Raw genomic sequence first — 13,912 nt, forward strand, 5'->3', positions numbered from 1 at the left:
TTTACAACTCTAAAGAAGAAGAGACACTTTTGTTTTCTTGAAAGATAATTTTATTTATCTAAGTACTGACAATTTTAAACTGTTTCTAGGAGAAGCTTTCTCTGCTTTCTTCCTGTTTCTCACAGGCAGGAGCTTGAGGGCGCGGGGAGGGCCGCAGGAAGTAACCCGGGGGGGGGGGGCAGAGGAACCGCTCCCCCCCAGCTCACCTCCGCCTCCTCCCCCGAGCGCGCCACCGCCGCTCCGCTTCTCCCCCCTCCCTCCCAGGCTTGCAGCAAAACAGCTGATTCGCACGGCAAGCCTGGGAGGGAGGGGGGAGAAGCGGAGCGGCGGTGCGCTCGGGGGAGCAGGCGACAGTGGAGCGGAGGTGAGCTGGGGGGGGGGGAGCGGTTCCTCTGCCCCCCCTCCCAAGGTTACTTCCTGCGGCCCTCCCCACGTCCCTCACTGCTGCAGCTCACCTCCACTCAGGGACGGCTCCCAGCTTTTTGCGCCCCAAGCAAAAAAAAAATAAAAAGGAAAAAAAGGGGGATGGAGTGCCGCCCCTTTGAAAGTGCTGCCCCAAGCACATGCTTGGAGCGCTGGTGCCTAGAGCCGGCCCTGGTTAGAAAGGAGCATTGCACAACTTTAAACAAGCATGTTCCCTAATTGATCAGCAACGTAACAACGAAACAACGTTAACTGGGACGACTTTAAGTGAGGAGTTACTGTATATGTAATTCTGTTTGTCACTTTTTCATGGAAATATAAGAATACAAGAGTAGCTCAAATAATATACATCTTCAATACTAAAGAGAAGTTAATGTCTTTTTCTTTTTCTTTATGTTTTTTAGACCAAGGTGCACTTACCTTTAAACTTTTCTTTGCCATCTAAAAAAATTATATATATAAGAACTATCATTTTACTAAGTAGATTTCCATAGCACATATATATAATACATGGGCATGGTTTTGGGCATCTCATTATTTAATATACATTTTTATCAGTAATTATAGGAAGAGTACACATTTTTGTATTATTTCACTGATTTTTTTAATCTAATTTATTTCCTAATAGGCAATATTTTATATCACAAGCAAAGGATAGCCAAGAGATATCTCCCTTTGTGGCACACATTTGTCCAGTATAAGTGGATTGTATGACACTCCCATATGGAGTTTTTAAAGTTTGGTTTCTCTGCATTATATTTCTTATATATGTTGGGCATAATTCTGTAATAAAATCATCTATGAGGTTAATATGATCCATGATTTCTGAGGTTTCCATGATTCATGAATGCACTGACAGACATTTTTATTTTTATTGTATTTAATTCTCTTTCTCCATCACTAAGCAACTTTTATGTTCCTGTTGTGAATCCATCTCAGCCCTTCACTGTACAGAGAAGCTTGAGTGTATCTAAGCTGTCTCGAAATGGGCAGTTCTCCCCTAGCTGGTGTGGGGGTGCAGGTCTTCTACATGTGATGGTAAAAGTAGAAAGGGGAGCACAGGGCCAGGCTGGGACTGCTCTAGCAGACTTCAGCAAAGAGAGAGGTGGGCTATAGCAGATACACGACTCCCACTCAGTAAAGAACTAGTCTGGCCCTTTCCCCTTTTCATGGGTTGATGGAGCAGCTGGCAGGGTGGGGTGAGCAGGAACTACAGGTGAACCCCTCATCCTCTCCTTTTGGGCAGGTGGGGGTTGCAGGATAGTCGTTCCCTGTACAGCAGCTGCCTTGGTCACAGCAATAGTGGTTGCAGCCCGCAGCTCGACAGTTGCCTAAACTGTCAAGTGAAGGTGTGTTTGTAGCACTGGTAGGCATACCCATGTTAGCTTTAATCTAGCTAGCACGGGTAACAAAAGTAGTGAAGACACGGCGACATGGGCTTCAGCTTGGGCTAACACAGTGTGCACCCAAGGTCCCCATTGGGCTCGTATCCTGGTTGCTAGCTCAGGATTTTGGGAAGGGATGATGAGCTGATATTTGGAATAAACCTCACTTTAATTGATTCATTTTGTATAAGGACGTGTGTATGGGAGGAAGCGGGATCTTTAGATCATCCCAGCCTCCTGCTACAGAAGTCAAGGCCAGCTGCTTGTTCCTTTAAACCCTGATGATCAGTTTGCATTTGTTTGTTTCAAGGCTATCATTGTGAGGAAAAAGGCCAGAGACTCACTTTTCTAAAAATATGCCACCAACTGAAATTCATCCAATTTTGTGTGCACAAACTTGAAGACAGCTTTTTAAATTTGGTCCCTGTATGCTGTAGAAAATTCACTTTTCTAAATAGCTTACATATATCCAATATTAAGGTTAACCCACTCGGTCTCCCTGGGACTTCCTTGACATCTTGCAAAAGTTGCTCAAAGCTAGATGAAGAGGAGGTTGCTTGAGGCCAAATTCAGGGATCTGTTAGCCATGTGTGGTCACAAGGTAATATGGGAATAAGTAATATGAAAGGTTGGAAAGATGTGTAGAAAGCACCAAAAAATAAGTAACAAAAAATGATTTGCATGGACACTGCCTGACTGAGGGCCCAGATATTCAAAATAGAGTGTATTTAGTGCAGTTTAGATGAAGTACATTGTAGTGGTGTGGCGGATGTCCCTCTCCCTCTGAGTTGGAGGGAGGCCATACCACCTCACTAAATCATCCTCGGGACCTTCTCATCAGGCCCCTGTCCCACGAGCCCCTCTCCGCCCCCCAGCCCTCCTCCTTTCCATAACCTGAGTCAGCTGCACGCCCTGCAATCAGTTCATTTCCGAATTGCACTTAGAGACCAACTCTACATGCTTATGCTCCACACGTTTCACTTCCCCACCCTCGTGTCCCGCCATGCTACCCAGTGGTGGGACCGTCTACCACCTGCGGAGGGTGAGGAACCCTGGTGGGCCAGCCTGTACTACACTCTGGTCCCACGGCCCGCCCAGGATATCAGTTCGTGGCTTCTTCATGGAGCCGTGAGCACGGGTGTGTACCTGGTGCGGTTCATCCCCATCCCTGATGCCTGTCCCTTTTGCGGCATGAGGGAGACCCTGGCACATGCCTATCTAGAATGCGCCAGGTTGCAGCCCCTATTCAGGCTCCTCCAAAACCTCCTGTTGAGGTTCTGGCTGCACTTTTCCCCACACCTTTTCATATATGCAAATCCTGTCCGTGGCCCCATGAAGTCACGAGATCTCCTCGTCAGCCTCCTCCTGGCACTGGCGAAAGTGGCCATCTTCAACACGAGGAGGAGGATGCTGGACAAGGAAGTGCTCTGTGACTGTGGGGCCTATTTCCATTCCTCCCTTGTCCCACGCATCCGGGCAGAGTTCCTTTGGATGGTGTCTGCTGGGTCCCTAGACAGCTTTGAGGCGCAGTGGGCGCTGTCCGTGGTTCTCTGCTCGGTGTCCCCCTCTGGCTCCCTAGTTTTGAACCTATAACCCCCACTCCCGGCCCTGTTATTCCTTAGTTGTGTCCCATATTCAATTGGGTCCCGGGTCCAGTGGCTCCTCCCACAAGGCTGGGGGAGGGATCTTAACGCAAGCGAGCTTGTGCCCGCCTGCCTCCCAGAATTTCCGTAAGGCCTCACTATGTCATGTATCAGAAGGGAATTAGTAACCCAGGCGCTAGCGTCCTGACCAGTGTAATGGGGCTGAGCCCCCGAATGAGCAACCATCTCCAGTCTCTAGGCTGGGGCTGGGCAGCCTGCAGTCTATTGTTTCTGGGCCCATTAAGAAGGGGCCAGGGCAAACCCAGTAGTCTATAAACTCTGGGCCCCTTCAAGCAGAGGCAGAGCTAACACAATAGTCTGTTGCCTCTGAGCCCTCTACTCCATCTGGCCCCGACCAGGGCCCTAACAATGGCGGAGTGGTCCACCACTGGGTCAGCGGGGATTCCAGCTGCAACACGCTGACTGTGCTTCAGGCAGCGCTACAGCCAGACTGAAGTCGTGTCCCTGGGCCACTTCCTACTCTCCCTTTGAGGTGTACCTGGAACCATGGGGTGTTTTCCATCTCCTCCAGGTAGGTGGCCAGTGGCAGTCCTGGCGGGTCCACGGTAGACACAGGTTTCCCAACAGGCCGGTAGGGCGTCACTCGGTTCGGCAGCAGAGTCAGCAGGCTGGATCACGCAGGACACGTCTGTCTCCCTCGGCATCCTGGCTGCAACTGAGCCGGAGGCTCTGCCTTTTATACTTCCTGTTCCTGTTACCCACTTCTGGAGGGAGGGGCAAGGCAGGTCTGGCTCTGCCCACTTGGACACAGAGGGTGGTTCCTCCCCCTCTGGCTCAGAAGGAGGCCACACCACCTCACTACATACATGTAAACATGAGCAGAATTCTACTCACCTACAAAATCCATATCCAGTCCATGTATCGCCGCCACATGCTTCTGAGCTAGACCAGACTGCACCCACAGAAGTGCCCAGTAGAGCAGAGACAGCAATGGGGAGCATGTGAGGGAGACCAAGGAGATGGAAAAAGGCAGGGGAAGTGTTATGTCAGTGATGGAGAGTGCAAAAGTAGCGTTGGATAACACTAGGAAAGAAAAAGATCAACACCTGCAGAACTCATGCTGGATGCCCCTTGGCAGATATGATCCACTGATGGCAAACTAAAGATAATAACTGCATGCTCAAGTGAACTGGGAACAACTGGAAAGGATGACATGCTGAGAAGAAACACATGACACAGGTGAAAGCTAGCTGTAGAGAGGCATTTGTGGAAATGATGGGAACAAAGTCAAAGAGGAATCACAATGGAGGGAAATACACAGTTGACATACCAAGGCAATCTTTGCACATGCACATGCATATACTATATATGCCCATAATATTGCACATGCACACAAATTTACACACTACTCCGAATTTATATACTAAGTGACAGCTATCAACAGCTCTCCATACCTATTTCCCATTCAAAAGATATGTGTGGTGTGTACATCCGATAACAAATTAGTATTACTGCTGCTACCGACAATAATACTTAAAGCCAGGCTCTTAACTGGTGTACATTGGCATAGCTCCATTAAAATCAATGAAGCTTCACCAATTGACACCAACTGAGGATCTGGCCCTCCCTAACTGCATAGTGCCTTTCCCAGGACGAGATGTAGACTGATGCCCTGGTTGTCCATCAATACATTAGTTGACTGTGTCAGAGATGCAATAACTCTAGCACTCTCAGCATAGATGATAGTAGTGCTGGCTCAATTATTCATTCTAACTAAATATTGGATAGCGTTGGCCCTTTTTTCTGTCCATGAATCATTCATGAACTGATCCTGATTTCTGGAATGAATTGACTCCTTGAGTAGTCACCTAAGAATTTAGTTGAACAGTTTTCAGTCTATGATTGTGAATTGTTCACTCTGACTATTTGCTATTTATGATGTGGGATTGGTCACTTATATCACATAGTATTTTTTCTGCTGCCTGGTTGGATTACTGAAATTTTGAATGGCTGAAATTGGGAAAATAATAAATAATGAATAGCAAAGAGCAAATTATCTTCCTCATGCATGAATAATCTTTCTGTATTTAAATACAGATATTCATATGAAGAGCAACCATTCCCCCAAAATATGTAAATTAAAGGGGCATGGCCCAGTAAATAGCCATTTAGAATTCAAATAAATGTTAATGAACATTGGTTTTGCAACATTTAACCAGTTCTAGATTTTAGCCCTTCTTTGGGGCCATGAGTTCATTGAGTAGTGCGTCCAGTGCCATACCCAAGTCTGACTGATTTGTGATTACATGGGATCCAAGAAGTTGTCAAAGAACTGGTGTTGCTGGAGTTTGTTCACTGCATCTTTCTCCATGACTTTGCCCAGATAGGGAAATATGGAAATGGGATTATTTAGAGAGGTCATTTGGTGTCTAATGAGGGCCAAGGGGGCTGGTAAGTTTGCTTCTAATATTGTGTCCTCTGGGCTAGGGAGTCTGACCTGGACTCTGGTGATTTTTTCAGTGAACTAAGCTAAGAGCTCTTTTTCACAGCAGAAGACACTAGGGTCTGGACTGATTAGATAGGTCACTTTACAGAATAGTTTTGCTGCTTTTCATTTAATAACTTCTATGACACAGTTTCAAAGATACTTTAATAATATGTTTTAAATTATTATTTTAGGATCTCATGCTAGAAACAATGCCCTCTGTAGCTTTATTTGTCTCCTTTTAGTGCAGAACAAACAATAGATTTTGGAGGTTTTACTTTCTGTCTCTTCCTAACATGTATACTCCCCCTGTGAACCTGATGGGTTTTACACTCTGACTTGAGTCTGATCAAAGTTGACAATGTATACATCTGTGAGGACTGGGAAGTGTGTCCTTGGTGTTTCACTCTAAGCTCTCAAAAATGATCTCCCTAAATAATTTTATATTTGTGAATCTGGACACAGCATTTCAGAAAGAGATGCTGAATCAGGTGATAGGAGAGGAAAGGTGTCTCTCTGTGCCTTCATTCCCAGTCTGTAAAATGGGGAATGGTACTACTTCCTTTCTTTGTCCTGTTTCTTTTGATTTTAAGCTCTTTGGGGCAGGGGCTGTCTCTAACTATGTATATGTACTGTGCCTGGAATAATAGGACTCTGATCGCAGTTGGGATCGCTAGGCACTACTCTAACGCTAATGCTAATAGTGAATTGCAATATTTTTCAGAAGCACTGAGCACTAGTTGCTCCCATTAACCCATTTAGCACTTCGGGTGCTCATGAACTCTGAAAATCAGGCATTGCGCTGAAAGCAAAGCTGGTACCTAGGTGCAGACCAGTAGTATTAGATATCAGACTACTCTTATTTTTACAATATACTGCCAGGCAATAGTGAATTGGACCCCAGGCATTATTGTACCTTATGTAAGGTACTAGCCCACATCTAGGAGCTGTAAAATGCTATTGCTAATTAATAGTATTTCCCATTCCAGTTGTTATAGTTCCCTGAAATCCTATAACAGCATTGTTACTAGAGGCTCAATGGCCAATGCAAAGAAGAAGAAAATGAAACACAATCAAATCAAACAAAAGAAGGGATAGAATAGGGTGCATCTTGCATTCTTAAATAAACTCAGAGCCTGATTTTGGAATCTTTTCAGGGTATTGCCAAAATAAAAAACTGCATTTCACTCTGTCAGAGGCTTTTTTGGCGTCAAGCAAGAGGAAGAATAGTTTTGTGCTGAGGTCTGAGATTTGTATGACAACATTAAGGCCTCATTTTAGTTTATTTGGAACCATGTCTACTTTTTTTACAGGGCTCATTGGATCCAGGTGTCCTAGGTAACTTATTTCAGAAAGTCTGTTTTCAACGTTTCCTAGTCAGAAAGTTATTGCCTATATCCAAAATGGAGATAGGTCTATAGGGGCATATGGATAAAGTTCTGGTTCTTTTTTAGGAAGGATTGTAACAGTGTCTCCCCAGTTGCTCGAAGAACTTTCTTTCGCAGTTTATGGGAGATCAGTTTAAATTGTGATGCGTCAATCTGTAGCAGAACGAGTTTTCTAACATTTAAATTCATAACCTTCCAGGTTTGAAATTTTATTTTAATGATTTGATTTTACTCTCAAATTCCTTAACTACCAAGGACCCGAACAAACCCTATGCTCTGTGAGCATGGCCACTGCCAAGAATTCTTGCATTTGGTAATATTATTGCAGGGATTCTTGCTTGCTATACAGAGCTATGCAATAGTGGCCAAAAACACCTATTATGTCTTTTGCTTTCTGAGTCAAATGGTTATTTTGTGGATTTTTAATTTTTGTTACTTTCCTAACAATCTGCTGATACCTTATCTCAAATGGCAAAAGCCTACTGGCTTGCTTTCCATGTTTGTGTTAGTTTTACCTATATTACTTAGCTAATTGTTTGTTCATAAGATTATGTAGTTCTTTCCTATGCTGCTTTACTTTTCTGAATGTCCTTGTTGATAAACTGATTCTTGAGTTTGCATCTAAAGCCTTATTTTTTTCTATTTAACATGTCACATTGTTCACTCCATAGAATTTTCCATACTGAAGCAAATATAATAATTCTGTCCCAAGATGACAATCCCCTAAGAATCTAGATTTCAGCGGCTGTGACACCAAGAGAAACTGTCAATTCCTTTCAAGAATTCAATGTGTAGGCACTGGAGCCTAACACAAATACAGCTGTAATTCTTCTTTAAAAGGTATATGTGTACCTGTAGAGGGGGAGGAAGAGAGCACTGGAGACCAAAGGGGTTTACAGTATTAATTGCGGGTCAGGGGGCAGAGGTAACTGGGAAAGAACTGCAGTGAGAGTCTGGAAGTCAGTCATCAGAAAAGGGGGATGGAAAGTATAAGTAAAGGGGGAAAAGGTTGTGTGGGCCTGGACTGGGGACATTCATAGGTTCAGGTAAGTATCTGAACTGAACTTTTGAGCCTTTGGGGTTTGCCCACCCCTAGTCACAATCCAGTGTTTGTAACATCACTGACTGTTGCCATGGAAAGTAACATGATACCACAAATACCGCATTCTGACTTCTCTGCGGGATCAAGTAGGAAGAGCTGGAAAGAGGCAGTCTTGTTTAAACTCAAATATTTTCAATTAATTAGGAAACATAGCAAGATAAATAATGAAAACCATGTGAAAGGTAAATGATTTTTTGTTTTATATCTAATATGTTTGAAAGTTTCTCTAATATGAAAGTCTCTTTTTAACTCACTTTGACTCTACAGTACTTATTCATGGGGAACAAGGGCCTCAGAGCACAATGGAATTTAGTGGACAAGGGGTAGGTTTTTTTTAAACCAAGCTCAACAAATTGCTTAACAGGTTAGGGGGCTCAGGTGTATTTCACATATCTCGGGTATTTAAAAATACTTCACTGCATGTATGTCATTTAGATTGTTTATTGATTAAAATGCCACACCAAAGAATGTCCATCCAGAGCTCTGAGTGCCCTTATCATAAACTTAAAAGCACAATTAAAAAAAGAGATGAAATAAGTGAAAGCATGTGTTCCTATTGCCTCCTCTCTTTCCCATCTCTTCCCTCTTGGATTTGACATTAAAATAGTTGCATTGTACATAAAGTGTTTCCAAACAAATATGCTGCTGTATACATGACAATGTCAGTTACAGCTGGCGCTTCACCCTTAATGTTAATAAATATCATTGCTTTGGTAGGGTCAAGTCAGCGTCCTAATCCAGCATGGAATTCACAGCAGTAAAACCACAGAAGCTAATGGAGCTATTTCTGTAAACAAGGGCTGCTAGATCAGCCCCCAAATATTCATGTAAAAATCAAGATATCCAATGTTAAAAAAAAAAACCACAAAAATTATTTATATATTTTGTACCGCCTGCTTTTTCTTGTAATTTAATAAATCACCACAATTATTGTTTTCATATAAAAGTAGCTTAGGAGTTCAGTTCTCAAATATCACATTAACAGTTAAGTAACTGATTAACTGACTCTTCGCTATACAATTACTATATAAATAGCTTGCCATTTATAAGAATGTTAATCCTCTTATCCATTAGTAATTATTGTTTAATCCATATCTTGCAATATTCCTATGGGTCAGCTTCATTAATTCAATAAAGCCAGGGTGAATTTCTTCTTTCTAAATACTCACTATCTAGTATGTTAATCAACCATAACCTACTTCCAAATGCTGGGTCAAATCGAATAGCCCCATTGACATAATTGGCACTACTCATATGAATAGAGAAAGCAAAATTAGCCTTTTGTGTGTCATACTTTTGTTGTTCTGAATCTATAGGTTTCTTTTCTTGTCATTTTGTTTAAAATTTGGTATCATGGGAATGTCAATTGTCCATTTAAAGAAAAGTCTATCATAGAGGCTGTGTAGTACAGTGAGTAGGGTACTGGACTGGGAGTTAGGAGAACTGGGCGCTACTCCCTGTTCTACTACTGTTCTGCCGTGTGTCCTTGGGCATGTCACTTATGCACTGTTTCCTCTCCTACCCTTTGTCTGTCTTGCCTGTTTAGATTGTAAGCTATTCTGTGCAGGGCCCGCCTCTTACCCATGTCTTAGGCATAGTGATTAACATCTCTGTTGCGGCCTCTAGATGCTGCTGTAATACACATAATCAATCATAACGCATGTCAAATTTCCTCCACCAAGGGAGTTGCCATTTTTGTGAAAAACATGCTCCAACCTATACAAAACTACTTTACCTCAAGTTAAACATAACCAAAGTTTTAGGCTTGTGTGTTGGATCATACAGAATATTTTAATTCTGTGAACGAACTTGAATGTTAAAAGGGAAATGGCTCTGTAGTAGTAAAGAGTTTTACCGCACCTCCAGATATGTTCACCCTCAAAGGGGTACAGAAGCTGTTGTTCACACCTCCTTCACAGGAATGGACTTACCATATGGACCTGACCTTGCAGTCCTTACTCAGGCCAAACTCCCATTGAAGAACTGAGTGGTCAGACCACACATCTCATTCCAAGGACTAAGTCATTTAAATATTTAATATATTTAAATTAACAAGCAAATAGGAAGTTGCAGACTTGACAGTCTGTTGCCCAGTTCTGCATTCTCTGCTCACACAAAAGTTTGCTTGACTTCAAGTTCAATGGGAGCTTGGGGCAGAGAAGGAGGCAAGCCCCTGATCGTTTAGGGCAGGACGTGGCTCTATTCTCCCACCTCAGACACAATTCACTGCCGTTGCCATAACTGTGAGTTTAAATACGTGTGAAGTCAGTGAGAGTAACTCTTATTTTGAAGGGGGAAGATCAGGCCCAGGGAATGTAACCCACTATTTCAATGTCTGACCAAATAGGAGACTTCAACGCTGAAAGCTACTCTCGTTCTCTTTCACTAACAATTTTAAGTGTTGTTTAATTTTAAAAGAATGATTGTCAAAAAAAAGGACTCCTTTTGAAGCGTTTTTGACAATCTCCTGCTTTGTTACACATTCATCTAGTGAGCTGTAGCCCCCATGTCCTACTGCACCTCATCTGACCTGGCCTCCTGCTGGGAAGTTCCGCTAAAACAACTGCTCTCCCCTGAGCCCATCTGTAGTTATGGAGATATTGAAACAATGGCAGACATTTCTTACAACTGTTTAGAAAATGCAGTGGTAATTACATAGGCTTATTTAGTAAGGGCTAAATGACCCCTCCTACAAAGGAGAACGACACTGAGGAGGGGGACTTGCCAGGGCTTTAAAAAGTGCTGCTGTACCACCTGGAGTGTTCTCCTGCTAGTATATTGTGATTCATTGTGGTGGAGGGTGGGGTCATGACCCTGCCTTCCTTTTATCCAGACACACCCCTCTGGTGCTTTGAGAACTGTAGGCATCCCCCCCCACCCCTGCCCCTCTACACTCCATTACCTGCAGGTAAATTACTGCTGCTTGGGGGCGGGGGGGGGGGGAAGGGGAGTTATTGGAAGGGAGGAACTCCCCTTTAGGGCTTTCTCACAGACAGCTGTAATCTGGCCCTCAATATCTAGCTAAGATTTTGTAACTAACCTGCAGTGATGCCAACTCTCATGATTTTGTCATGAGTCTCATGATAATTGTTGTTTTCCTTAAAGTCCCAGCTCCTAGAGTCAAGTGGATATGTGATGATTTCAGCCTTCGTTCTTAACTTATTTTTTCTTTTCTAGCCCTTGTGGCTGTGGAGGAAGCTTCAAAATATGACCCCAGTGCATCCTAACAGCTTAAAAAGCAGAAGGCAAATAGAAATCTATTATTTTTACACAATCTAATGATTTTAAAGCCAATCTCATGATTTTTGGTGAGCCTGACACGATTTTTGAACATTTGGGGTTGGCAATACTGACTAGTCACTGCAAGTTTTGCTTTAAGGTGTTTTTTTAAAAGATATTTTAATGCAATGTGTTGCCATTACATTTTCAGTGTTCTTAAGCTTGCTTCCACTTTTAAGACTCAAGTAGACAAATTTTTAATGTTTTACAAATGATAAAAAATTCACATCAGAATTAAGCATACTTATTAAACACACCGGGGGCCTCTGAAAAAATGTTATTCAATTTAATAGTTTTTAATTTACATTGTATATGTACAAGAGCATTTCTTTCAACCCACAGCTTAACAAAAAACAAAAAACCCACACTGCTGTTAGAAGAGCAGAGAAACTTTTGAAATACTCTGTTGTCTGAAATAAAAGCAAGGCACTCTCCTCTAACAGCTGATATATTCCTGAATTCAGCCTGCAAAAAGGCATGTTCACACTGAGAGAGCTCGAACAAAAGTAGTAGGCTAAACTTCTTTAATTCTTTCTTTTGCTATCATGATCCGTCATTGATCATACTGCACAAATAAATTTTGTGAATTTAAATAAATGTGAAGGATATTCCACAGATTACATGATGTTGGAGAGTATCACAGTAAAGAACGTCTATGGAAAACTGAAGCACATTGGCGACATGAAGTCTAACATAGGGCTCTGGACCGGCTACCATCAAAAACATGCTTCCTAGTAAACGTATCTTGTTCCTAGAAAAACGATGCTGATTTGTGTGAAAATACTTTTTGAGGGCCCAGTCCCATGAAGTGCTGAAAGTCCTCAGCTTGGAACTAAGGGTGCTCAGCAGCTTTCAGGATTTGTCCTGAAATAAAGATGATTTCTCAAGGGGCCTTGGCCCAGATCCTCAACGGTGTTTAGGCATCTTGTTTTACACAAAGGGACAGAAGTAAACACACTTTTGGATGTCTAGTGTGTGTGCGCGCGCGTTTGTGTATACAAATTATATACAAAATTTCAAATTCAGTCAAAATGGATTTGTCTTGCAGATCAGGCATCTGACACCAACCTACAAGAAATGTTAGCTTCTCTGATATTTAATTATACTATTATGTTTGCACATAAGCTTAAAAGTCAATACTAAAAGCAAAACGCTTCCAAATATTATCTTCAGGTAAACTGGAAATATTGACTATAGTGATTAGAAGTCTGTTTTCCTATTGACACTACTAGAAATCTTGATATAAGAATAATTTTCATAAAAGCACATCCAAACATAATAAGTGATCAAATACCAGATGACTACTTGAAAACAATACAATGATTTGATATCTGGGTTATCTGTTGCAGCAATTAGGCAATTCATTTGGCATCTGTTTGATAGTATAATTTAATTTCCATATAAACAGCATAGTTAAAAAAAAAAGACAAAAAGCTAAAATGTTTAAAGCTAACAAAAGATACAGTGACATCAGGTTGACATTCAAAAAAAAATTCTTAGCAAAATGATCAACAAAATTTTGACTTAATACAGTGCATATAACTTTTTTTAGAACTAAAATATTTAAATTTTATTTGAATTTAGCAAAACATGAGCAAGATTTTAATATCAAAGTGCTAAACAGTACTGCCTTAAAAGTCACTGCAAATAAACTGTAAAATAACTTTGCTTGTGAAGTGACAGATATTTTATATACAAATGGTTAATAAAAAGACACACACACATACATATGTATATACATATATATATATATGTATATATATACACACACATATTTATATGTATATATACACACACACATATATATATAGTTCTCTAACTGGTGTATCTGAGTCAGTGTGAACACCCCATTTAGTTACTTTGTGTAACACGGCTCCCATGAGCTGGCAGTCATTGCAATAAATACAGGCAAAGCCATTACAATATACCATGCATACAAACGTTTATACAAATAAAGACACTATGCAACAAATTATTTCATATTAATATGGCATCAACAGTATAAACATACAAAAAAGGAGTACGAACACGGAATGTTTAAACGCAGCCCACTATAGCCTTCCTAGCTCTTACATTCATACTATTTTACAAGACTTGCTTGTTCTTCAAAACTGTCTTGTGTCTGTTTACTAACTTGTTACTAGATTAAATCTAAAACTTAACGATCCCTGATGCTGACCCTGTGCGTTCCAATCACTACTTACTTTTACTTCCTTATCTAAGGAACAAGTGCTCAACTGAATCAC

This window comes from Emys orbicularis, chromosome 2 (genome assembly GCF_028017835.1).
Source record: "Emys orbicularis isolate rEmyOrb1 chromosome 2, rEmyOrb1.hap1, whole genome shotgun sequence".
Taxonomy (NCBI): domain Eukaryota; kingdom Metazoa; phylum Chordata; order Testudines; family Emydidae; genus Emys; species Emys orbicularis.